The 27,981-nt window shown below is 42.1% G+C and overlaps 1 long non-coding RNA gene across 12 annotated transcripts in view; it reads right to left on the minus strand.

Annotated features, from left to right (window-relative positions):
* LOC103554259 (uncharacterized) overlaps nucleotides 1-27,981 on the minus strand; it is a 311,616-nt gene that overhangs the window by 128,925 nt on the left and 154,710 nt on the right. For 10 of the 12 annotated variants that reach the window (XR_011539768.1, XR_011539769.1, XR_011539770.1 and 7 more), the window contains 4 exons: nucleotides 16,908-16,978; nucleotides 15,806-16,004; nucleotides 10,844-11,003; nucleotides 7,742-7,876 (listed from right to left, as the gene is read on the minus strand). This is a non-coding gene — a long non-coding RNA (uncharacterized lncRNA). Of the gene's footprint in view, nucleotides 1-2,507; nucleotides 2,595-3,060; nucleotides 4,311-7,741; nucleotides 7,877-10,843; nucleotides 11,004-15,805; nucleotides 16,005-16,907; nucleotides 16,979-27,981 lie in introns of all 12 variants that reach the window. The other 2 variants (XR_011539766.1, XR_011539774.1) reach the window with 2 other exon arrangements.

Genomic DNA, 27,981 nt, shown 5'->3' on the forward strand with positions numbered 1-27,981 from the left:
TCCTGCTGCCAGGAACGCTCTTCCCTAACTCCCTTTTTTAGCCTGACTAAAGCAACTCCATTCTTGAAAAGGATTAAATATCACTTCTCCAGGAAGATCTTTACTGACCTCTACTTGGGCATAAACTCTCCCACTGGATGCCCCACCCCCTTGCATCATACACACTACCTTTTATTATCAAGTGTTGTTTTGCCCTACAAGATATGAGCAACCTGAAGATGTGGATTGCACTTGTCCCATCCAACAATGCATTTTTTCTGTGTTCAACCAAGTATTTTGCATCAAGAACATGCTCAAAACAATACTTGGATGATTCCGTTGCACGATAGAGTTGTCATCTCCCCAAGAATCTGAGTTCAAATCTCAGTCTGGTTATAAGGTCTGGGGCAAATTATAGTTCCTGTATTATCTACCTCACAAAGTTGTTATATATGAAAATGATTTTTCAAATTGTCAGGGTCTATGAAATATGGCAAGAACATTGGATAAATAGAGGTCTTTAGATATTATATCTATTAAGAAGGATTTCAAAGCCAGTTGCTTGGGTAGGAGAATAAAACAGTACTCTGATCTTAATATAATTTCATCAAACAAAGATTATCATCAAAAGGAGGTTAGAGATGGAAGGGATCCAGGAGCTCATTTTGTCTGGATACTGTGTTTTAGCTGGAAAGGAAATTAACTGAGAATCTATGTGACGTGTCACATGGGTATATACCAACAGGGCTAAGAAAAAGGGTCTTCTAGTCCTGTCCCTTACATACCCCGAGGCATGTGCCCTGTGGGAGGAAGCCCCATCCAGCTGCACGTGGTCTCTGAATGCTTACAGTGACCAAGCAGCCTCCTCCTTGGCTGTTGCCAAGCCAACCTTGGATTCCAGCTTCCCACAAGCCATTATTTCTTAGAATCTCGACTCATCAAATTCTCTAGTGTTTTTTTTTTTTCTTTTCTCTGGGCCTTTCCCTTACCCAGCTCTTCTCAATGACCCATGAAGGAGTAGCAAAAAGAGATATACATATTGAGTCAGAGCTTTTATGTGCTATGATCCACTATGCACTGTACCCCCAACCCCACATTAGCTGGCTGTGGAAATATCTGTGGGATTCAGACTCCAGACTTCTGATTTCCAAGCAGAGTGAAGTTGTTCCCCGACACACACACAGCTTCCCAGTAAGAAGAATTACAATATTTACATTTTTTTCTAGTTGCTACAGGAATTAGAAGCAGTGGCAAAAAATAATCCTAATAAGGAGTCCTTTGTGCCCAGCTGTTATAAAACAGGATTTTTCAAAAGTATTTACTCTCCCTGCAGAACGAAGCATTGAGGTGCAAAAGTTCACCCCAAGCATGCCCACTGCTTTTCTCTAGACCTTCCAAAAGACACACAAGCCTCTTGTTTTTCAGGGCCCATCTGGCCATAAATTGTGATCGACGTTAATTTATGAAAACAAATGACACCAGCCTACTCCACGACGTTTTGAAATGGGAGAATTAAGTAGGGCAATAAAGCAGGAATAAAATAAAAACACTCACTCAGACCCCATAGCTGCCCTGGCAATGTCCCAAGCCACACAAGGACCCTGAGTATCCCTGTTCCAACACATTTTGCTCTTGCAAAGTTACAGTTATTTGATCACAAGACATGAAATTCTCTTTGTCACAGAGTGTGGCAGGAGATTAAGCACTTCCAAGGGAAGTGGAATCACCATTCCATCTGCAGAGGACATCAATGGTGATAGCCGCAGACAATCACAGAGAGAAGAAACTGGATCATCAACACCAGCTGACGATGTAGCTGATGGCGTAATCCATTCTCAGCAGGGCCTAAAGGACTTGTTTTGCCCCTGGGACTATCATCTAAGATTTGAGGTACAGAACTCTGGGTAGAGTCAAGAGGGTAGTCTATAGGCATGCAGAAGGAATTGAGGCAATTTTGATCTCTTTATTACAGCACCTTCATTTTCCAGCATTAATGAGACATGAAGTCAATATATGTTGTGCCAACTCAAATACCAAAAGAAAGATGTGAAGAGAAAGGGCTGGACAATGCGTCTATAACTCCAGACAAGGCAGTTGACCTTTCTGGGTCTCCATTTCTTTGGATGCATGGACTTGATGCTTCTGAGTTTTTCAGACATGAATACTAAGGGCAGCAAGACACACACACACAACAAGAATCTTTGGAGCTCTGGGAGACAATCAATTGGTATAACTTCAAAAATCACTTTCGGTTAAAAAGGCTACATTTAGCATAAAAAATTTAGACGGAGGCTGGAAGCAGGACTACATTCTCTTCCTCTAAGCTCTGCCCCATTGAGAGAAAAGCTCCAAGGTTCATGAGACCCAAATGGGGATCAAAGGACCAGACTGTTTATTGGTGAAGAAGGATGTACTAAATCACTCCGGAAAAGTAGGATTTGTAGAAAACTGCTGGAGAATAGGACTTAGACCTTAAGCTTAACAGGGCTTCCTATTCCACCCACCCAAAGCACGGATTTAGGACCCACCTGTTTGGACAGCTGATCTGTGAGTCGGATCTGAATTTGCCTGCCTAGTTGCAAGGATCACAGGCCTGTCTCCACAGCCCAGCACAGCTAGAAGACAGAGAAAGGATGGTTATCCCCCCTTCCCCCTCCATACTGGGAGACTTTGCTCCGGGGAATTTACCACAAGGAGAAGACTTGAGACTGTGGGCCTGCGGTTCCCCTGAGAGAACACAGACCCAGTACCATGTGTAGACTGTGTGGCATTTAACGCTGTCACTCTGCTCACTGTTAAATGTGGCTCAGTGAGGGTCAGGCCCTCGCGAGTCAGCTTAGCTACTCCTCCCACCTTTGGGGAGGAGCAAATAAGCAGTTAGAGGGACAAGATGGAAGCATTATATTCCTTCTCTACCAACCAAAGAGCAAATGTGGGGAGAGCAGTAAAATTATTCCTTCTCTCAGCCACCAGGAAGAATTTCCCGACCAGGAGGAAGAGAGGAAACAGAAACATAGCCAGAAAAGGAAACTTTAGAAAGAATTTTCCTCAGAATGGTTAAAGACTAGGAGAGAACCATACCACTTTGCACTTAAGGAGAGAGACATCCCAAGCAGGACAGAAGTCTTCATTTTCCATCTTGAAATGCTTCTATCCTGGGGACTGAATTCATGGTGAGATATCTCTGATTGATCCCATGCTCCAGTCTTCTTGGTTGGTCCTGAGGGGTGGGCAGAAAATAATGCCTCTGCCTATGGAAGCTGAATTCTCTCTGACCTACTGGAAGGTGAATGATGGTCTATGGCATCTGGGACATAGAGCCCAAGAGCAGGGTCGTCCTCCCCATTAGGGAAAAGATAGCATGTTCTCTAGACTTCCCAAGACTGACATGAGATAAATATACAAGCCGTGAATCATTCACTTGGGGACAGAATTGGAAGAGCCGATGAAAGCTCAGGGGAACCATGAAGGGGAAAAAGTACAAGAAGAGATTTCCAGAGATAGAGAGAGCAATTCCTCAGTGAGCCAGCTTGGAGACAACAATGGAAGGGAGGCACGTCTTCAGCCTGTCTTCCACAGATGTTTGCTAACTCACTGTGGTCCCGGAGCCAGCTGTGGCTGACTGAAGAACATTTTCCATCACAGATAGTTTGCGGTGAAAAAGAATAAAGTTGAAAATGGATGGCACCAGATTGTGTCCATGATTTATCATTTCAGTCTTGTCACCGAGAATCAAAGAGCCCCATTCAGGGAGGCTAGAGCAGAGGAAGAGGCAAAGAAATAGATTTGATATGCATCAGCTATTTGAGGTCAATCTGGAAAGTTCTTTAGAGTATTAAAAAAATATTTGAAAGAAAGAAAGAATAATAATCTAGTGATCACTCATAGCAAACATTCAAGGACAAAGAATTTAATTTACTAAGGATGTAGAGCACCACATTCTCAGGATGGAACGGCATCTCAACAACTTAATAGGGATAGAATTCCAGGATGGGAAGCCTTCTCCAGGGGTCATCGCACCCGTTACCTTGACTCTGAGGAGAGCAGAAGTTAGGCCAAGCAGGGAGGTCCTCTGCCCTCATGGTTCTTACTTGTTCCTGTACTTTAGCACGTGGAAGCAGCAGGCTTCAATGATAGAACTTAGGACAAATTTTCTTTCACCTCTTGCCTCTTCTCAGATGCTGTCCTCCTCTTTGCTCTTCCGGGGCCTTTGCACTTGCCGTCCTGAGGCCTAGAATACCCTTGTTTCAGGTCTTTACCCAGCTTCTTTCTCACCCTTCTGGTCTCGGTGGAATGTCATCTCCTCCAAGAGGTCTTCTCTTTGACCTCATCTAAAGCAAAGACGAGCCAGTATTTTTTTCTATCCCATTGCTCTGTTTGTTTACATTGTAATAATTATCAAATGACCACATTTTGATAATTTTCAGATTATCAAAGAGGAACTCAAAATTAGAAAGTATTTTGAACTGGATGAAAACCAAAATTTGTGGTATGTCACAAAAGTAGCATATAGCACCAAATGCCTATATTAGAAAACTAAAATAAAATCTCGAGTCAGTTACTTCAGTCTTTACCTTAAGAAAATGGCAAAAGAAGAGCAAATTAAACCCAAAGGAAATAAAAGAAAGGAAATTATAAAGATCAAAGCAGAAATCAATGAAATAGAAAAAAGTAAAATAACGGAAAAATAATAAACTAATGAAATAATAGGTAGTTCTTTAAAAACATCGATAAAATTAATCAGCGTCTAAGCAGACTGATCAGGAAAGGTCAAAGAGAGAGAGAGGACACGAATCACCAATATCAGGAAGGAGAGATGGCATCACTACGGAGTCTACAAATAGGAAAAAGATAATGGGGCAATATTATGTACAACTTGATGTGATAATTTGACAACCTAAATGACATGGATAAATTTCTTGAAAGACACACTCTACCAAGGCTCACTCAGGAAGAAATAGACCACATTGACATGAATAGCTCGATATCTAATACAGAAAGTGAATTTGTAGTTAAAAATCTTCCCCCCAGGACCAGCCCTGGTGGCTTAGTGGTTAAGTTTGGTGCGCTCCACTTCAGAGGCCCTGTTTCAGCTCCCACGCACGGACCTACACCACTCGTCTGTCAGTGGCCATGCTGTTGCAGTGGCTCACATACAAAAAGAGGAAGATTAGCAAGAGATGTTACCTTAGGGCAAATCTTCCTCAGCAAAAAAGAGGAAGATTGGCAGCAGATGTTAACTCAGGGTGAATCTTCCTCAGGGGAAAAAAAAATCTCCCCCCAAAATCTCCAAGTTTAAATGCCTTCATTGGAGAATTACATTTTAGGAAGAAATAATAACAATTCTATGTAAATAATCCCAGAAACTTAGAAAAGAGAGAATATTTTCCGACTCTTTCTATGAGGCCAGTGTTACTCTGATAAAAAAAATCATACAAAGACATTATAGGAAAGAAAACTACAGACTAACAGCCATCGTGAACATGGATGCAAAACTTCCAGACAGCACTTTAGTAAATCAAGTCCAACAATACGTATAAAGAACATGACACATGCCCAAGTAGGGGGTATCCCCGGAATTCAATGTTATATGAACATCTGACAATAAATCAACGTGATTCACAATGTTAGCAAACTAAAAAGAATGATCATCCTAATAGATACAATAAAGCATTTGACAAAATCCAATATCCGTTCCTGACCAAAAACACACAAACTTTCAGCAAACTGGGAATACAAGGGAACTACCTCAATCATACTGAATGGGGAAAGAATAAACTTCTCCCCTAAGATAAGGTGTAAGAAAATGATGTCTGCTCTCGCCATTTCTATTCAGCATCGTGCTGCGGGTTCTAGGCAGGACAATCAGGCAAGAACCAAAAATAAAAACCATCCACACTGGAAAAGAAGTAACACTTCCTTTGTTTACAGACTACATGATAGTCTAGGCAGAAAATCAGAAGGAATCTACCAAAAAATCAATTAGATTTCTATATCTTAGCAATGAACAGTTGGAGATGGATATTAATATCAATATTATTTATAATAACAACAAAAACATGAAATTCTTATGGGTAATTCTGACAAAAGATATGAAAGACCTATGCCCTGCAAACTTCGAAACATTACTGAGAGAAATTGAACAAGACCTAAAGAAATGGCGACCTATGTCATGTTCATGGATCAGAACACTCATATTGTTAAGAGGTCAATTCCCCCAGATCGATCTATAGACTCAGTGCAATCCTCATCCAGATTTCAGCAGACGTTTTTTTAAAAATTGACAAGCTGATTCTAAAAATCATATGAAAATTCAAAAAACCTAGAACAATCAAAGCAAGCTTAAAAAAGAAAAACAGACATGGATATTGAACACTGCTTGACTTTAAGACTTACTCTAAAAGCAACAGTAATCAAGATAGTGTGATATTGGCATCAGTATCAACAAACAAATCAATGGAACAGAAGGAAGAGTCTAGAAATAGAGCCACGCTAGTATAGACAACTGGTATTTTTAGCAAGGTGCAAGCATAATTTAGCATAGAAAGAGTAGGTTTCAAAACAATGGTGCTGTAACATTTGGGTATCCATATGCCAAAGGAGGATTTTCAATCCACATCTCACACCATTTACAAAAATTAAGTCAAAATGGATCACAGAATCTAGAATGTATTCTATAAAACTTCTAAAAGACAACGTAGGAGAAAACCTTTGAGAACTTGGATTAACCAAAGATTTCTTTGGTAGTACACCTAAAGCATAATCCCTAAAAGGAAAATTTCATACATCGAACTTCATCAAAATTTCAAACTCTGCTCTTCAAACATCACTGTTAAGAGGATGAAAAGATAAAACATAGCCTGGGAGGAAACATTTGCAAAGAACATATCTTAAAAGGAAATTGTATCCAGAATTTATAAAGAACTCTCAAAATTCAATTAATAAGAAAGCAAAAAATCCACTAAAAGTGGGCAAAAGATTTAAACAGACACTCACTAAAGAAAGCATGGTTGGCAACTAAGCACAGGAAAAGATGCTTAACATCGTCAGTTTTAGGAAAATGCAAATTAAACTACAATGAGATACCACTGTGTATTTATTGGAATTCCTAACATTTAATACACTGACTCATGCCAAGTTGTTGGCAAGGACAGGGAGCAACTGTAAGTCTCATTCACTGCTGGGGGGAATGCAAACTAGCATGGCCACTATGGAGAACAGTTTAACAGTGTCTTAAAAAGTTAAACATACACCTACCATAAGACCCAGTAAAACCACTCCTAGGTGAAATAACAACTATCTTCACACACAAAAAAACCTGTACATGGATGTTTATAGCAGCTTGACTTACAATTGCCCCGAACTGGAAGTGACCCAGACGTCCTTCAACAGGTGAATGGTTAAACAAGGTGAGGCATATCTTGTACATATAATGGTACTAAAAAAAGGAATTGACTATTGATACAAGCCACAATAGAAATGAATCTCAAAATAATTGTGCTGAGTGAAAGCACCCAGAGCCCCCTAAAAAAGATGCAACAACCAGGCAGAATATCCAATGATCTTCCCCCAGCAGCCAAGGAGATTCAGAAATGATTCTTTTTTTCAGTTATACCCCTGGTATAAAACACTTGGAAGATGTCAGAATTCATGCCACTGGATTATGCCTTCAGAAACTAGCTTCTTCTCTGGCGTGCATTGTGGGATCACATCCTTTTATTTGCCATCTCTTGGGTAATTTGACATTTCTTTGAACACTTACCAGCTCCCTACCGCCGCTACACCATAAGGCGATCTCCAGAGCCGGGACTCAGAGCTGGGGAGCTGCAGGACCATGCACTGGGGAGCTCAGGCGTTCCACGGTACAACCCTTGAGTTGCAACTTTGATGCTTCTAGCTGGAAACAGGAAAAATTTAGTCATCTGAAGATGACCCACAAAATAGATTAAAGTCCTGCCTGTACTTTGAATACTCCTGCCAGAAACCTCTAAAGTCAAATTCTCCGGAAACATAGGTTGGCCACATGTCCTGACTCATTCAAAGTCTCCCTTACTTTTTCCAGGGAGTCTGAGCAGAGAGAGCTGCTCAGGTCCAGTGTGGACAAATGGAGGCAGGTACATGGCAGGCGACGCACGTGTTCACCTCCTTCACATAGGGGTCTCTACTTCATGCTTCTGCCTTACCCCTCCATTTTGACCTGTGGGTTGTTTTGGTCATAGCCTCTAAAACCAGGTTTGAATTCTAATTATATTTTTCAGTCTCCAACTTAACTCAACGATTTTATGACTGGTTTTCTGGTTAAAACCCCCAACTAAATTCATCCCAGGGGAGTCTCCCCTATGGTCTACCTTTACGGTCAACAAATCCCATCCCCTCTGTCCCATCCTTATGAAAGGGATCCAGCCACCTAGCAGCAGCCCTGAGTCTTGCATGCTGCTACCCACCCTCCATCTCTGCTTTTCCTGAGCTGCAGCAGCTGCACACCCATTGGGCTTGTGAGAATTCTCAGAACCAGCTTACTCACAGGAATTCTTTCTAGCTCTTCCAGCCCAAGCAGCTGCATGGAAAGTTACACATTCCTAAAAGGGTCATCACTGGCCCTTTCATCTGTCTCCCAGATGCTCTCCCAGTAGTCTCCAATCCCTCAACACTTCCCTCCAATTCGACTCACTGGCATCATTGCCTGCCCTAACCTGTGAGTGAGAAAGTGAGAGTAGGAATTTCTGGCCCAGGAGTCACAGCCCGAGTGAGTGGGAGAAGGACTTGAATACAGCCTGCTAGCACCTCGGAGACAGTTAACTAACCCCCAAGGAACCAGAAATACTAGATATCCTATGACATCTCAATAATGCCAACTCGGCAGTTAGTATTAGTGCCATATTCTTATTTAAGAAGGAAATGAAATGAGTAGAGATGGGCAAAGAAAAAAAAAAGAACAGAGAAAATGGTGGGAGAATGCAGGATGCTAGCACTTCTTTTTCTACCTTCCTGGACTGTTCAGTTGAAAACCAAGTGTTCTGAGAAAGTTGAGTCATGCCTCTCCAGCTTTGCCCATCACTGGCCTCCTTCTGGTACCACTGCCAAATATTTGAAAATTTCAAATATTCCAAAAATTTCTGAGAGATTATTTTTTGTGGAAGTATGGTCAAAAGTTTCAGGGAAATAGACAAGTTTCTAAGAAATCAGACTCCAAGAAAAGGGTTCACTGTGAGCGGAAAGGAGTATTTCAAACAAATCCAGTACTAAGACCTCAGCTCTATTCAAGAGGGACTAACAGTATTGAAGAATTAGCGAGAAAGGTACCAAGGGGTATCAAAGTGTTTATTTTAAAGATGAAACAAAGAGATTAAGTTTCTGAAGTGTTGATAGAAGCCTGGCTTGTTTTGATAGAACTTTTCTCCTTCTCTTTTTGTTCTTTTTCTTCCTATTTTTATTTTCATTTTGATAAGGTGTATGGCATGGTAATGCACTCCACTCCCATTAACCTTCCAGACAGCAGTGGCCAAGCAGTCTTAGCCACGGGTCCAGGATTCCATTCACTTCTTGGAGATGGCATAGGCCAAATGGAGGTTCGCCTCTTAAGGCGAAGGCCAAGGGTCCTGAAAAACAATACAAACTTACAAAGTAACTGACCACCTGTATTCCTTCTTTGTTTCCTCCTTGTCCATCTACGCTTCCACGTGCATCTCTCTTCCCTTGAGGACCAGAACCTTTGCACTAGCGTGCAATGAGCACATCTATAAAGACAGACTTCGTCACTTTTCTTCCAGTTATTTCACCTCCAGGAACATAATTTCTTCCCATTGTGTGACATTTCACTCTAGGATGTCCTTTAGGTCTGACATTCTTAAATATCAAAGATCCTATGTTCTAGATCTTTCTATCTCTACTTGATATCAAAACTAAGAGTTGCCATAAATAAAACTGAGTAAGATTCTGCAGGTAAGGTTCACTTTATCTGCTCATCAGTGGCTTTCTAACTTTGTGAGACCAAGCCCTCCAAGAAGCCACTACAGGAGAAGGGATACAGAAAGGGAATTAGAAAAAGCAAGTGGACATGTAGGAACATTCAGGGGTCCCTGGGACACTCAGACACAGAATGCTAGAATTTGGAAGGAACTTAGAAATTATAGTACAATTCTGGCCAGTTTCACTGGTTGCAGAGTTAGCCGGGTGAGGGTGGACCCCACTTGCACTCTCTGAGCTTCATTCAGAGACAGAGCCAGGTCTGGGATCCAGGTTTTCTCAAGCATTTCCAGTAACATTACCTGGATGTTTGCTCACTCTTTGGTGCAAATGGAGAAACACAAGCTTTGTTTCCACCTGGGATGAGCATGGTACCCTCTATTGAAAGTATTCTCAGCCTTCACAGCTGCTCTGGGAATGGTCAGGTCAGTTCCAAAGGCCCACCTGGGAGACAGTCCTCAAAGCAATCATACAGAGTCCCCTCTCAGCTCTGAAACCAAGGAGCAGCAAACCTCATGGGAGAGATCACCTCTGGCCGTTGGCTCCCCTTTTCTAGAAAACTATTTTCTCTCTCCAGGCTCTCAGCCCCAACCTCCAGCCTCATCTCTGGAAAAGCGGATCTTTCTTAAAGAGCCAGCACTTGACCTTGCTAAGGGCTAGAGAGTTGTTCATTCATCATGGAAAATGTCTGATGCAAAACGAATGCATTTATCTTAATTCTACACTTTTGTTTAGATGATTCTTTCCTGAGGACTTCTTCTCTTAACTGAAAAGGGAGAAAGAGGAAGAAAAGAAAGTCCTTGAGGAACACATTTTATAGCTGTCTTTACTCCGGTCATGTTGATGCACTAAACCCCCTTACTAGGCTTGCGAGGAGAGCAATGTAGGTTTCTGTTACCTCGAGCATCCAGGGTGGTGTGGTCAGACCTTTCCTGGGAGTGTTCCCCTTCCCTGACGGCCACGTGTTCCAGCCCGTTACACCTGGTTGTGGGTTGTCTAGGTTAAGCACTGCTTCTCAGGGCTTTAGCTGAACTCTGGGAAAGGCAGATGGCAGAACTCTTGAGGAAAAGACAAGATAAAATGCGAGTTAGCTTAAACAACAGAAATCTAAGTTATACAATGGACGAAAATTTGCCAGGGAGAATTTTGAGGGCTAGAATAGATTTTTAAATCTCCACGAATAGCTTAAGATTTAGGTCAAGCCAGGAGGGCAGAATAAAACAAAAACAAAGAAAATTGAAAGACAGAGATACTGGCCTGAGTCATTTTCCCATCCATGACTACCCTGAGATGCAGGCTGAGGAGAGCTGCTCGGTCATTTGTGCAAGGCAAACTTTCTGAAGGGATGTTTTTCTCTGGTTCACTGTGTCATCTGTCCTTTCAGCCTTTGTCTTTCTTCATCCCAAGCACCATAATACAGTCATGTCCTAAACCTGTTTCATGGATTAGTCACTTTCCAGCACCCTGCTTTCGTCTTCAAGCTCAAACATCTGACCTTCGCATTCTGAGACCTTCTGTCAACCTCATTTATCATATCTCAGCTTCTCTCTCTTGACCTGTCTGTTCACAACTCAGACTTGCCCCTCCACCATCTTAGCCCTCAACCACCCAGAATCAGTTCCAGCCAGACATGATGAGATAGACCAAGCCTGCCTGTTGAGTTCTCAAATTGCCCCAGCCCCATCTCTTGTTTTTGGGGTCTAATGACCATTCTATCCGCTATATTCATGTATGAATCCCTAGCATCTTCATGGACAAAATTACCTGTCTCAGGCTCCAGAGGCCAGCCCTCTGGAATTCCCATGTGTTTCTCCCTGAAGAATCTGCCAATAAGTAAGGATTTGAAAACAAGAATTTAGACCAAGCCATTAGTGTCTGAAAACTGACCTCATAGGTGAGCTGAATGAGTGCTAGCAGTAACAATGCAATTTTCAACTCAATAATCTCACTCCATTCTCAGGGTCACCCTGTGAGGTAGCATAGGGACGCATCACAGATAGCTGAGGTCCCAGTCATCTAGGGGATGCTAAAAGCTTTTCAATCCACTTATGGTAAAAAAAAAAAAAATCTCCTTAGCATGGCCTACAAGGACTTACATGATCTCGCCTATGTCTTTGTCTTTGCCCTCTTTTCCTGCCCTTTTCTGACCCTTCACTGATTTTCATACTTTCTGCTAAAGTACAGTTTTCAAAAGTTTAAAACATCATTTTCACAAAAATGTAAAATCAATATGTCAACTATTTTATTCAATTCATTAATTAACATGAGAACCAGTAAGCTGTTAAGATTGGCTCAAAAGAGAATCTGAAGAACAGATATATATACACATGGGCTGTCAGAAATGTTGAAGCGAATTTGCTAATAGGTGCAAAACTGGTTAATATCATATAGGACAATAAAATGTAATGTTTGGATCAATAAAATTGACACACATGTAGTTAGGCTGACCAAGAAAAAAAAGAGAGGACTCTAATTACTAAAATCGGGAATGAAAAAGAGACATCATTACCAATCTTACATAAATAAAACAATTTATAAGGGAATACTATGAATAACTGTGTACCAACAAATTAGATAACTTACCTGGAATGGATAAATTCCTAGAAAGATGTAAATTACAGAAACATATTCAAGAGATATAGGAAATAGGAATAGATCTAGAACGACTAAAACATTGAATTAGTAATTTTAAAACTTACCAAACATTCAAAGATGAATTAATAGGAAGCCTTCAAAACTCTTCCAAAAAATGCAAAAGTAGGAAATAACTTCTCAACTCATTATATGAGACCAGTATTACTGGGTCCTTACACACAAAGACATCACAAGAAAATAAAATAATATTGGAACAGACCAATATCTGTATGGATATAGATACAAAAATACTCAACAAAGCACTAGGAAACTGACTCTAGCAACATATAAAAGGGATTATACACCAACACCAACTGAGACTTATCCCAGAAATGCAAGGTTAGTTTAACATCTGAAAGTCACTTGATATAATACACCCTATTAATAGAATAAAGGACAAAGCCATATGGCCGTTAACAGGCATAGAAAAAGTAATTGACAAAAATCCAACACTCTTCATGATACAAGCACTCAGCAAACCAGGAAGAAAGGAACTTCCTCAACATGACAAAGACCATCCCATGGAAAACCCACAGCTATCATACTTAATAGTGAAAGACTACATGCTTTCACCATAAGATCAGAAACAAGATATGAATGCCCACTCTTGCCTCTTCTTCAACATGTAATAGAGGGTCTAGACAGGGCAATTAGGCAAGAGAAAGAAAATAAAAGCCATCCACATTGGAAAGGGGAAAAAATCTATCTCTATTTGCATATGGTATGATTTTGTATATAGAAACTTCTAAGGAATCCACGAAAAAACTTAAAAATGGTACATGAGTTCAACAAGGTTGCAGGATACAAGATCAATATTTTAAAAATCACTTGTGTTTCTACACACTAGCAGTGAAAATTTTGAAAATGAAATTAATAACAATTCTATTTGCAGTAGTATCAAAAAGAATAAAATACTTAGCAATGCATTTAATAAAAGAAGTACAAGACATACACTGCCCATTACAAAATATTACTGAAAAAATTTAAGGAACATCCAAATAAATGGAAATATATTCCATGTTCGTGGATCAGACAACTTAACATTGCAAAGATGACTTTATCCCCAATTTAATCTACAGATACAAAACTATTCCTTTCATGATATCAGCTGCCTTTTTTTCAGAAACTTATAAGCTAATCTTCAAATTCATATAGAAATTCAAGGGAGCCAGAAGAGCTAAAAGATTCTCAAACAAGAAGAACAAAGTTGGAGAACTCACTTTCCAATTTCAAAAATTACTACAAAGCTACAGTAACCAAGAAACTGTGGTACTGGCACAAGGATAGACATATAGATAAATGAAATAGAATTGACAGTCCATAAATAAACCCATATTTATGATCAACTGATGTTCAAGGGAGTACAAAGATAATTCAATGGGGAAAGAATAGTCTTTTTAACAAATGGTGCAGGGACAACTGGATAAGAATTAATGTGGACCTTTACCACACAACATACACAAAATTAACTCAAAATGGATAATAGACCTGAATGTAAGAGCTAAAACACTACAACTCCTAGAAGAAAATATAGCAGTAAATCTCCATCCTCTTGGGTCAGGCAATGGTTTCTTTAAAGCAATGCAAAAAGCATAAGCAAGAAAAGAAAAAATAGATAAACTGGACTCAAAATTTAAAACTTTTATTCTGCAAATAATGCCATCAAGAAAGTGAAAAGATAACACTCATAAGGGGAAAAATATTTGCAAGTTATATATTTGATAAGAAACTTCTTTCTAGAATATATAAAAATTCTTAAAACTCAATAGTAAAAGACAAATTTTAAAATGGGTAAAAGATTTAAATAGGCATTGCTCCAAGAAAAATATTAAAATGGCCAATAAGTCCATAAAGCGATGTTCAACATCATTAGTTATTAGGAAAATGCAAATTAAAACCACAATGAGTTATTACCTCACACCCACTAAAATGGCTGTAATCAAAATGATGGATGATAATAAGTGTTGGCAAGGATGTGGAGAAATTGGAATCCTCATATATTGCTGCAGGGAATGTAAAATGGTGCAGCCACTTTGGAAAACAGTTTGACAGTTCCTCAAAACATTAAGCATGGATCTGCCATATAACCCAGCAATTCCACTCCTAGATATATATCCAAAAGAAATAAAAACATATATTCACACAAAAACTTGTACATGAATGTTCATACAAACATTACTCATGCTATCCAAAAAGTAGAAATAACTCAAATGTCCATCAACTGAGGAATAGAAAAACAAAGTGTGATATATCATACAACTGAATATTATTTGGAAATAAGGAATGAAGTACTAACATGTGCCACAACATGGATGAACCTTGAAAACATTATGCTAAGTGAAAGAAGCCAGTCCCAAAAAAAACCACATATCGTATGATTACATTTTTATGACATTCCCAGAATAAGCAAATCTGTAAAGACAAGTAGATTAGTGGCTGCCCCGGGCTGGTTGGAGAGTGGGTGTTGGAAGGAAGTAAGGAGCAGCTGCATGGGCCTGGTGTTTCTCTACAAGGTAGACAGAAAAATCAGATTGTGGTGATGTTTGTATCACCCTGAGAATATACCAAAAAGAAAAAAGAAAAATTGAATTTTCAACTTTAAATGGGTGAATGGTATAAGAATTTTATCTCAATAAATCTGCTTAAAATGTATTGTTTGTAGCCATCTTTTCTACAGGATAGAATTCAGTTGTATTTCTACTGGATGAAATTCATTATACTACTTTGGAAAAGAATCATTCGCATTACTATCAGTTTTCTACAAATTGAATTCTGAATTCTGCCTCTGCAGAGCAGTAAGATAACTTAGGCAACAGAAATTCAGTCAAAGGGGAATATCTTGATATAATCAAGTAATCCCCCCAAAATATCCTAGGCAATGCCCAGTTGTCCACTGAAAGGATTCTCAGTAATATCTTGCCCATTTCCAAATTTTGGACAATTTTTCCTGACATGCCTTTGAAAATATCAAGCTTGTTTCTCCCACGAGGATTTGCCAGTTCTATTCTGTCTGCTTCAAGCACTCCTGATACATATGTTAACCTGGCTCATTTCCTCTTTCCATTCTGGTCTCTCCTCAACTATTACCTTCTCAGAGGGTGTCCCTCAAATACATAATTAGTTATCAATTGCTATTTAACAAGTCATCTCCCAAAGCTCTGTCTTTAAACAACAAATATTTGCTATCTCACAGTTTCTCTGGGTCAGGAATCCAGGATCAGCGTACCTGGGTGGTTCTGGCTCAGGGTTTCTCCTTCAGTTGCAGTCAGGATGTCAGCAGGGGCTGCAGTCATCCGAAGGTTTGACTGGGGCTGGAGGATCCGTTCCCTAGATGGCTCCTCTCCACGGCTTTCGGTAGAAGGCCTCAGTTCCTTGCCGCATGAGCCTCGAAAGCTGCTTGAGCATCCTCACAATATGACAGCCAACTTCCCCCAGAGCAAACAATCCAAGAAAAACAGGAAGAAGACACAGTGACTATATTATCCAGTCTCCAAAGTCATACACCATCACTTCCACTTCACTCTACTCTTGAGAAGCAAGTCATTAAGTCCAGCCCACACTCAAGGAGAGGGAAATTAGGCTTTACCTTTTACAAGGAGTGTAAAAGAATTTGTGACCCTATTTTAAAACACCATAACACACGCCCACACAAACATGCCCTCTCATCTGGTGCTCTCTATTGCTTTATTCAACTTTTGTTTTCTTCATAGAATTTTATGTTACTATGTTATATATTTCTGTGTCAATTATTGATTTCCCCACTACAATGTAATACCTGTGGAAACAGAAATTTTACGTTTTTCCATACTGAATACTCAGCACCTGGAATAGTACCAGGCATATAGTAGTTCAATGACTATTTTGTTTCCTAAATAAATGAATGCATGGACGAGGTTATGAGTTAGAGGTAGAGAACCAGGATTGGAAACTAAAAATTATGACTGCTAACTTTAGTGTATTTTCCAATACTATATCTTAGAGGAATTCTAATGGTGGTGTATAACTGGAACAGTGATTTTTGGGGGAAGAAAAAGGAAACCCTCCCAGTCCTCCATGGAGTCACTCCAATTGAGACTTCCTCCAGTCCCCAGACCCACATTCCTGCTGACCGAAATTTAGGACACTCCTTCTCTACTCATACATGCAAACAAAAACCCTCCCATCTTTTAAGAGCTTGGAGGTGGGGGGACAAGAACGTATGTGTTAGCCCCAGAATTCCTCCCCTATTTATAAAAAGAAAGTTGGAGAAGCATCAATACAACCCTGGATCCCAGGGTTGAACATAAGCATTGCGTCTGGGTTCAGGAATGAGAGACCTTGAATATTACCTTGTAGATTCACTTTTGTTTATTCAGGGTTTAGCAGCATTTCTGAAGCCAAATGTTGATTCTCCTTGGCTCTGGGGAATAAGGAAATTCACATGCAATTAGGAAGCAGATTGTAATGGAAAGTACACAGGATTGGGAGTCCAGACACTTTATATCCACCACTAATTTGCTGAAAGCCTTATTTTCCGTACCTGTAAAATGGCAGGTGCGGTTGGGGAAAGCATAGATAACTTCAAATTCCTCCTCAGGTTCTAATCTTTTATAAAGTTCAGAGATGTCTTAATATCCCTTGAATAGTCTTTGCCAGCTTCTTACCAGAAATTTCAACAAAGATCAGCATGGGATACACTCGCATTTCTCTCTCTCTTCTCTAGCAGCCTCCAGACTCTAGGAAGATGGGAACACACACACACACGCACACACACAACATGTGAAAGAAAAAAGGTCATTTTTTTGTAGATCAGAGAAAGGTGACGGGAGATGTCGAGGACAAAAACTGTATGAGAGAGGCAAACGCCAAGTATATGGGGGTAGGGGGTATGGGAGAAGTGAAGACCTAGCTCTGCCCTGTCCTCGCCCAGCCAGTGTGGAGCCAAGAAGAATGGCAGCTGCTGGAATGTGGAGGGGGAGGTGTTATTTCAGTGATGATGGCAAGTTCACCAGCCCCCAGCAGGTGCGCCATCTCACTGCCCCCCTTGGTGTCCCTTCAGTGAAGATTCTAAATCAAGACCAAAGGAGCCTTTGTCCTCAGGGCAACACCGATCCTTATAAGCCACCTCATTAACCCGGCGTCCTAGCTGAAGGAACGAGGGTGAGGGAAGAATGGAGACAGAGTTGATATTCGCCTTCTAATTAATTTGCAGGAGGAAAAAATATCTTAAAACTTTCCATCTGCATGTCTGCCTCTGCCTAGTGAAGGAGCAGCACCTCGAAACAATAATAGTGATGATAAAGATGAAAACAACAGCCACTCTGTGTAAGCTTTGGCCCCAAGCAACTCCTTCCCCTGCTGTGACAGCAGAAGGAAAGGACACGGGACCAGATCCCTCGGGAATGTCTGGGAAATCATATCCTGGCTAAAAATTTGGGTCCTAGGACTGCTACATTTCAATCAAAAGCTCTTTTAGCAGAGTGTAGGAGGAGAAGAATGAAAAAGTTATTGGGAGGCGGGGAATGAGTAAAAGTGCAGAAAAATCAGATTTTTACTTTGGGGCCTGTGATCTATGCAAGCTGACAAATAAAGGAATGCAGAGCTGGGAAAGCTCTCACAGACGTAGTCCAATGCCCTCCTGTTTTAGATAAAGAAACGGCACAAAAGTTAAAGGATCTGTTCACAGTCGTGTTCGTGGGAGGATCACGCAAAGGTCAGGAGCTCTTGTTAGAGTTGCAGGCAGTCCTGAAAGGTCTGAAGAATACCAGACACGAGTGAGAACAAAGTCAAGGTGCTGGCTTCACCTGATTTCTAGAAACTGTGATCAACAGCATTTAGTGACTGTCGAGGAGGATTACAATAAGGATGGAACCCAGGTTCTTCCTAGATTTCTGGCTTGGGAGACTGAGTACATCATGATGTCATTTATTAAGATGGGAGACACGGGAGAGGGAAGAGGTCAAGAGTTTGAGACTGTGTTTCCTAGTTGAGAGGGAAGTTCAGTTGCAGTGTCCAAGAAGCAGTTAGGCCTAGAGCTCAGCAGAGAGGCTCAGCTATGAGAGACAGCAGCATGTAAGTGAGGATGTAGGTAGGGGCGGGGGGTGGGGGGGTGAGGTCTTTGACAATGAATTTGTAAGAGGGTGGAGAACAGAGCAATTGAAGAACATTGCTGCTTGAAAGGCCGGGAGAGAAAAAAGAACTGGGAAAACTGAGGAGACGCCAGAGGGGTTGGGGAGGACCCGGCATAGGGGTGTGAGTGCCAAAGGCAGCCCACTCCAGCATCCAGGGACTGTGGAGCCCACGTGTGCATGGCCAGCCTCCAGGACCTTTTGCTTCCTCCTAGTCTGTCTGTTCTTCCCCGGTCAGGGTGGGGCAGGAAAGTCTTCAATACATTTGCCGCATTTTTCCCCCCAGACCTCCCAGGTTTATGAAGTTATGAGGCTCCTGATGCAAAGCCACAGTTCCCGAATGTACCTCAGCATGGCTGCCTCTAGAATCAGGCTCCACTTAGAGATTTCCCTGAATGCTCCACCAACTCCACTTTTGGTAGCCTAGACTGAGGGTCTGGTGTGCAGATGTGCCTCTTCAGGCCAGGAAGATGCTCTGTCAATATCTATGAAACCACAACCAACCACTTGGACCATATCCTGTTTAGTAGACTTAGGTGGAGGTTTGAAGAAAAGATGAGAGGAAAAGGGGAGAAAAGAAAGAGTAGGGAAGAGCAAGGAAGAAGTAGTTAAAACCTATATTTAGATAGAAGTCTATATTTCCAAAGACTCAGTTTCTCTCTGAATTCAGCAAAGCGTCATTAGTAAATAGGTAATAAGCTCCTACTATGTGCCCCCAACTCAGTTAGAAAACTGGAAATATATATTTCCAAGGAAATATTGAACCACCAGGTTTCTCAATCCAAGATAATGTGTAACGTGGATGATGGGAAGAATAGGTCAGGACTTCAAATGAGCCCCACAAATTGATGAACTAGGTGTCAGAGGGCGGAGGAGAAAGAGCAGTGGGATAAGAGACCAGAGATCTGAGTTCTAAATTTGGACCTGCAGCAATGAGGTGTGGGTCTATGGGGTATAGCTATTTAAGAAATGTTTCCTGAGCAAATAGATGGTCAAGGCTCTATGTCAGGTCCCACAACCAACAGTGACACGTAAGACATCATCCCTACTGAGGTGAGTCTCCAGATGACGAAAGAAGAGCACAGAACTATTGGGAATTTAAAAAGGGAGAAACGTTCAGAAGCCCAGGAAAAGAGGAACAGGTTTTAAAAGATGATTATGAGTTTTAGAGTATGTAGTTAATGTAAAATGTTTTATAGAACAGCAATTTCAGGAGCAAATGCACAAAGCAGAGACATGATAGACTTTTTAGGAAACCCTCACAGCATTCATTTCCACTAGAGGCCAAGGGCACGCAGGAGGGGAGGGACAGAGGAGGCTGGAGGTGTGGAATGGAGCTGAGCACATCATGCTCGGTCAGGTTAGGACTGGAGAACCACTGAAGGGCTTTCGTTATTTATGAGATTACAACTGAAGTTCGTCTTATGAAAATCAAGTTATCCTAGGTACCGCTCACCCATGAAGTGGGGGACCCAGATCCGAAAGGCCAACGAGCTGCTTCAGCCCCTTGCCTTCTTCAAGGGAGGACTGGGTCGAGCTAGTATCACAGGTCTCCAGTCTATTCCAATGTTCTACTTCTAAATTTAACTAAATGTAGACGAATGGAGAACAACTAGGTGATTCTCAGGAAATGTGAGAGTCACGTTGGATGAAGGTGCTGAAGAAGATGGAAGGTGCTGAAGTGGAGAATTTGCCACTGATTGTGTGTGTGTTGTTATTTTTTTAGTAATTGAATATTTCTCAAGATTATTCAATTCAGTCTCATTTGATCAGAGACTAACTTACTATTTTTAGTGTTCCTTAGGTGCAGAAGCCATGTCTTACTTGGTTTTTGGTTTTTTTCTTTGTCTGTAGTTGTGAAATATGCCCCATTAATTGGAATATGGGTTAAATTAGGATGTAATTTCAACATAAACAATAGAATAATAGCTTAAAAATATGGAGAGATGGATATCTAGACATATAAAGATCTTTGACAAAGGAGCCAAGAACATACAATGGAGAAAGGAAAGTCTCTTCAGTAAGTAGCGTTGTGAAAACTGGACAGCCACATGCAAAAGAATAAAATTAGACCATTATATTATACCATGAACAAAAACTAACTCAAAATGGACTAAAGACTTGAATGTAAGACCTAAGACCATAAAACTCTCAGAAGAAAATATAGGCAGTATGCTTTTGACATTGATCTTAGAGGTATCTTTTCTTATTCACTTTTGACCTTCCCAGTGTTTGGTGGTGAGTGGGAGTATAACACATGTCCCATTCAAGGGTCCTCATGCTAATTCTATCATAAAAAATAAGCACGAAATACCCAAGTGTTTAGTCCAACAGAATTTGAGACCAAACATCCAGCTCCTTCAGGCTCCTCTTGGGAGGCTATTTTCCCCGATTACCCCTCCCTTGTATTGGCTTCTCCATGTTCTGGCTTCTCCAAAGCATTTTAAGAATGAGTAGCCATTCTTAATGCTAACTGTTCACTTTTTCAAAATGAAAAGTTGTACAAAGTATGCAGACAAGCACAAAGGTATGCATTGATCTCAAGAAGTCAGGCTGCCCCAGCGTATTACCCCCATTATTTTCCACTGTGGGTTCCCAGATGGGTTGGATGGGGCTCAGTATTCTTCAGTTTATTCCATGTCCTGCCCAGCCAGCTCCCCGGGAGGTATGGAAAATGAGAGTCCAGCCTGGATCCTCAGATCTGTGGATTGTGGATTTCCCCAGCATCCAATCTTCATCCTTAAAAGGGTCTGCCCTGCCAGGGACCCAACCTCTTGATTTCATCTCAACGACCTTGCTTACCTTGGCAGGAGCTGCCCGCACCAAGCTGGATGCAGTGGCCTGTTAGGGGAGGAGGGGAATTAACTACTTCTCCCTGTCACTTCTTGCCCTCCCCGAAATAGTCGACTGGACTCTCACACTTGCTTTGGGGAAGAATCTTACCCTGAAGCCATCTGGCGAGACAGAGGAAATGTCTTTTTATATCCTGCTTTTCTCAGAGTACTGGGCCAAGATAGATTCATGTTTGTCTCACAAAGAGGAAATGACTGTGGCTTCTGGGGACACCTCGTTGTAAGGCAGTGGTATCAAGGGGCAAAGAGGATGGGAAAGTGGAATGCTACTCTGCCTCCACCCATCCCCAGCTTGGGGACTTGTCTATAGTCCAACATCTAAGGTCTCTCCACACTGGTAAATTGGGGGTAGGACCCGCATATCTCACCTCAGTTTGGTGAGGCCAAAACAAAAGAGGAGTAGTGAAAATTTGAACAGATTGACGTGGAAATCATGATCAGCAGAGTCCTCTACTCACAGGCTCTTGGCTGAGTTTCACAGGTTGATTTGTTCATCTAGTTTGGGGCACTGTGGTGCATGTAAATGACTCCTGCACTGATTTGATGCAAAGTGTGCAGCACAATTCCCTCCGCATCTCCTTTGTTCGTCTGTCTCAACTCTACGGGACACAATAGATTTCAGGACATAACTGCACGTCAAATAAAACTGAGTTGGGGGGAGGTGGCATCTAACCAAACTTTGAGTCCTTGGTCAGGGACTTGGAATGCACGAAGCAAGAGTCTAGCTAAACAATTTTATGTAACACTACAGAGTAAAATATGGAGAGACCGATAAGGAATTTGGGTACGCCTTTGCACCTTCTTGTCCTGAGCCACACTGACCTATAGTGAAGAGAAAACACCCATTAGTGGATCACTCAGATGGTGACCAAAAGACTAGGGAATATCTTTGCTTCCATAGCATTTAGTGGCCTTTCTCTGTCTGGGCTGGGGGTGGAGGCTGCCATGGCCTGGAAGCAAGCTCACACACTCTTTTATGGTCCTTACTCACTCTTTTTGTATTTGTAAATGCATGTCTGTTTATACAATCTCCTCTTCTATCTTGGCAGGAAGCTCATTTTGTGATGGATCAAAATTAGTCAACTGGAGTGTCCACTAAATTACCAGTGAGCTATAGGAACTGACTGGATTTGTGTTGGATGTAGAGGAAAGGGAAAATGGTCCTGAATTGGAGGCTGGGCCCAGAAGAAAGCAGATGAGACCCCCTGAGACCTGAGAAACACAAGCACGACATGTATTTCTACTGTCTCTCTTGGGTACAATTCTAAGCAAATATATTTTTTCTACTTTACATTCCAAACTCAGGTAATGAGGCAGGAGAGGTTAATGTAACTGAGACAGAGTCGGAGACAATGAGGTCTGCCAGCCTGGCTTCCCATCCTAATAACTTGCCAGATATCCATCCCAGCTGAGCGGCTACAGACTATAAAGGAAAGGTCTTAAGATATCAAATAATTGGGTCTAAGCCTGTGTTGCTTCTCCTCATTTTACTTATGCCTGGCTGGGTAACACACAGCAGGTCACTTCTCTCTGGAATTTTCCATCTATAAAATTATATTACAGCTAAGAGCTGATCTCCTAGAGGGTGAGAGAGTGGGTTTCGGCACCTCGACACCCTGGTGGTGCATTCTGGTTGCTCAACCTAAGGGTCATGACCCATGGCTCTGGCCACAGAGCATAGTTTTGTGGCTACAACTTCCTGCTGTGCCTCCAACCCAAGGCCAAGAAATCTCCCTTCTGTTCTTTGTTGATTTTCTTATTTGCGTGTGCTATTTGTTTTCTTCTTCGTAGGTTATGATGACTTGGGGCAAAAGAGGAGGAGGAGTGATCTAGAGACTTTGTGGAAACTGGATTTCAGTTACGAGTCTGAGCGCTCGGTAACCCCAGATATAATGTGATTTGCGCATTCACGGCTGAGGAAGGGTGTGTCTGACAAGGCAGGGAGGGAGAGGCAAAGCAGGCAGAAAGTAACATAGGATGACAAACACAAGAATGGATCCCCCAAGGGTCCCAGGACCTATGCAGAGGGGCCAGACCTGCAGAGATCCCTGTAGCTAGGAGCTGGCTCCAGGAAAGGAATTTACAAAGGGCAGTTGGTCCTTCAGCCCAGGGACTTCCCTTTATGGTCCTGCAGCCAAGTTTGCAGGTTCCCCAGGTGAGAGCATTGAGAGCTGCTGCCCAAGCTGCTGTGGAACACGCTGGCAGACCCCTCAGATTCCCGAGATTTCACACTGTCCCTGGTATGTTGGCTAGGCCTGCCTCACTCCTGCCCCTGCTGACACCCAAGAAAGGGGTGCCAGCCTGTCTGCTTCGTCTGGGAGACTTCCGCTGTGTTTCTGAGAAATGCTGGCTCTTGAGAAGTACCTCCAAGCCTCTGGTCCTCCTCCAGGGCAATGCAGCTACAGAAAGGACACATTCCCTGCGTGCACCTTGATGCCGGAGATCCCACTCGCCTGCTTCTCACGGGAGGAGAGTCACCCTAGCACAGCCCCATTCACTCTCCTTTCTCACCCGCTCTCAAGATTCACTCAGCCAGGCTGGAGCACCCGCCTAAATTCAGGAGGGCCAGGACCATTCTCTTCAGAGGCAAGGGGGGTGGTAACTTAGTAATTTCTGAGACCTTGACCTTTCTGAAAACTTCATAGTGTGTATTTACTGAGTCATGTCTAATTTTCCTGGTCCCCATTTTTCCTCTCATTTACTACTTCTTCCCACTTTCAAGTCCTCAGCTGGTTGAACTCAAATACTACTCCCACCACACACACACACGCACACACCACACACACCATGCGCACGCACAAACACACGCACGGATGCACACACTCACACACGTGTGCACACACAGACACACACAGACACGAAACCCCACGAAATCTACAGGGCAAAGTGTTGGCCTTCAATTACTTCTCAAGACACTGCCTAATTTCTTCTTCCTGTTTAAGAAAATTGTTACACCTCTAAAAAACAACACACAGTCTTTGTTTTTAAAATTACACAATATTAAAAAGTACAAAAAAGGGAAAACAAAAAATTACCTCAATACTCCATCATTAAAATAACCCTTATCAACATTAAGTAAAAATCTTTCCTGACGTTTCTCAATGTATAGAGATAGGTATAATTTTACAAAAATGAGATTTTATTAGTTTCCTTTTTTTAACTCAAAAATATTGTTTCCTTGAGTGGAAACAAAGAAAAAGACTATTATGAAACTTAAGGAATTGCTGAATATCAGAAAAATGCTTCCTTACCACATGAGAGATTAATTCCTAATAGAACTCACTTTGTTGAGCCAAGAACAGAGGGAAGGAGTTGCAAAACTTCAAGATATGGGATCACTATCTTTTTGAACTCATTTATTTTAGACCCTAGCGTTTCAGGCCAGAGCTTGTATTTTACGTGTGTTTTTAAGCTATGTTCTTCTAAAATAAAACCAGAACTCAACAAGTACTTGCATTATTTTTTACACTCCTGCTTCAGAACTTTTCCATTGTCCTTGCTATACAAATGGCACCAAACTCTGCTCTCCACTGGTGCATCCATCCCGCAGGAGGGAAGACATGGCGAGGGTAGGGACGAGATTCAGAGGATCAGATCGCTGGGGAAAGGCCATTTGAAGGAAACTTGTCTGGCTTTCTGCCCAGTTCCCCTGTTCTTCCAGCAATAACAGTTTAATAACTAGCTTTAGCCAGGTTTCTGGAAAATAAATCTCCCCACCAAAATCCGCCTTGTACCATGTGACTTAAAAAAAATTAATCCTTATTTTAATGGTTTTTATTTACTTATGCATGTTCTTATAAAATTGCCTAAAAATTGGAGTAGGTAGGTATCAAAAGAAGCAAGCGTAATGCTTAAAAAGCTGAGGGCCCGTGTCAGCACCAGAGCGCCACTGAGTTCAAAACAGCACGACGACACAGGCTTTCCCGCCCTCACTCACATCTCTCTCTGGCATTTCAGGAGGTTCCATAATACAGATCAAGGCTGCTCTTACAATCCTGATCTTCTCTTATTCTTTAGCATCCCCAGCTCCTGACCCCTCTCACCCACACCACCGTACCCCGCCAGCTCTCAGTCATCTCTCTCCACCATCGCTCCCTCTCCAGTGTGCTCAGGTGTTGCTGTGAGCCTCTGCTGCCTGCAGCCCCTCTCTCTCAAGAATGTGCTTGTCCTTGCTCTTATCAGAGAGCATAGGATGGGGAGAAGATGAACAGACAACGTCCAAATGTTCCATCAAGAAGAGAAAGGCAGAGAGTCTGTGAGCCCTTTGTGCTGGTGATTTGTGTCTTGTCACACCAGCTTTTATGGGCTCTCGGGAGAGGTGGTAATAGAGGGTAGGGGGCAGGCTGTCTGAAACCTTATCATCTCTCTCCTGTTGATTTCTCTACTCCTGGAAGCAGAGAAGAAAGAGTAAGAAGCTAAACGTGTAGCAATGGTGCCACATTTTAATTAGTGTCCCCAAATATCAGAAAGAGCAGATTCTCCCAGCATTGACAAGCATGGAGTAAGGGTCTTTTTATAGATTGGTTTCTGCCTTAGACCCAAGTTTCTTTGTTAATGATTCTGAGTTTGATTCGTGTGTGTGTGGCTGGCAGGCTGGTAGGGCATTGGGTGAAGATTGAATAAAGTGAAAAAAGAAGGGGAATAAGAAGAAGAAAAATATGTATCAGGTGCTTTTAAAAGAACCAGTCCAAACAAAAATAGCCAAGGGATGTCTGCGGACAGCTCTGCTGGCTGCCACCAGAGCTGGAGAGAAGGGCTCTGCCTGCAGGGCTGCGTAGCAACAGAGCTCTGATTGGCCAGCCCCATGAAAAGACTAGGCCCTGGCAAGGGCTCTGAGCCGTGCTCCTGCAGGCAGCTGAGCTGGGGCAGGCCCAAGCAGGCCCTGTGAAGACAAGCTCGGAACCATCCAGAGTCCAGCTGTCGGCTAACAGCCGTTGTGAGTCCTGATAGCTTTGGGGTTGTTAGTGCAAGACTTAGCTCCACAGCCTCCCGCCTGTGCCTGAGGCCCCTGCCTCCTGTGGGTTGGATTTGTGTCCTCACAGACCGTAAACTATTGGAAACAGGGTCTTATGAACCCTGATAACACAGGCAGAGAATGCCTCGGAAAGATATTGGCTGGGGAGTCAGGAGCCTGAGTTCTAGTTCTGTATCAGGCATTTATTAGTGTAGACATCTACCATTTAAGGGGGCTTATGTCTGCTGATCGCTGTGGCACATAGGTCACCATACTAATTGATAAACCCTCATGACAACTCAAGGAGACGGAAATAATGATCCCATTTTCCAGATGAGGGAACTGAGTCAGAGAGAGGCTGGGGCATATGCAGTCTGTAAGCACGTGGGGCACCTGTGGATGCTCAAAGATCTGCTGGTTGATAGCAGCTCAGTGTCAACTGGACCGTTAGGCTGGTCTACAGGCATCAAAGTCTTCTGCCCCATTTTGGCCTGAAATTAAAGCATTAGGATGAGCCAATAGTTCCTATTGTTAAAAATAAAATACCGGGAGAAGAATGCGAATATTTTTGGGTGGGGAATTAATAATAATAGGTGGTAGAGTCGCAAACTGAATACCTGCAAGCAGTTTCAAATGAATGAGCTGGGTTTACATGCATGAAAAGAACAAATTCCAAAAACATGCTGTTGACTGAAAAAAATGGTTGTAAAACAGCTCCCGCAATGCGATATCATGCAGGGGAAATTTTAAGCGCATAAAGCAATGCTATCTGTTGTGTGATATGTAAATCTGTAATAAGCCAATAAACATGGACAACAATGATTCACACCAATCTCTTGACAGTGAGTGTCCCTGGAGGGACAGGGAGGGGACCAGAATGAGGAAGAACAAAGTAGTTTGCAACTTTAACTGCAAGATAGTTTACACACACTCTCACACATGCACTTTAAAACTGTCTGAAGCCTAAACGACAACAAGCAAACATTTTAAATATGAGTGAGGAGATGTGTGTGCTTATCACATTATTCTCTTGATTTTTCTGAATTAAAAAAAAAAAAAACAGGAGAGTCTTTCCTGGGCGTGTCTTCAATCGTACCACCCCGTTCATGTGGGCCTAGAAATTAATCCATGGGACTGTTGATCCTGGGGACATCTTCTAGGACTGTGAGGGATAGTAAGAGACCAAGATCTGTGTGCTATTTTGAAATTAAGAGAAAGTAGGAGCAGTCAAGAGTCCTGTATTTCAGAGAGAAAAGAAACTTGAGGGGTGGCCCCGTGGCCGAGTGGTTAAGTTCACTCCACTTTGGTGGCCCAGGGCTTGGCTGGTTTGGATCCTGGGCCTGGACATGACACCGCTCGTCAAGCCACACTAAGGTGGCATCCCACATGGCACAACCAGAGGCGCTCACAACTAGGATATACAACTAGGTACTAGGGGGCTTTGGGGAAAAGAAGAAAGAAAGAAGATTGGCAACAGATGTTAGCTCAG

The sequence above is a fragment of the Equus przewalskii genome, chromosome 5, assembly GCF_037783145.1.
Source record: "Equus przewalskii isolate Varuska chromosome 5, EquPr2, whole genome shotgun sequence".
NCBI classification, from domain to species: domain Eukaryota; kingdom Metazoa; phylum Chordata; class Mammalia; order Perissodactyla; family Equidae; genus Equus; species Equus przewalskii.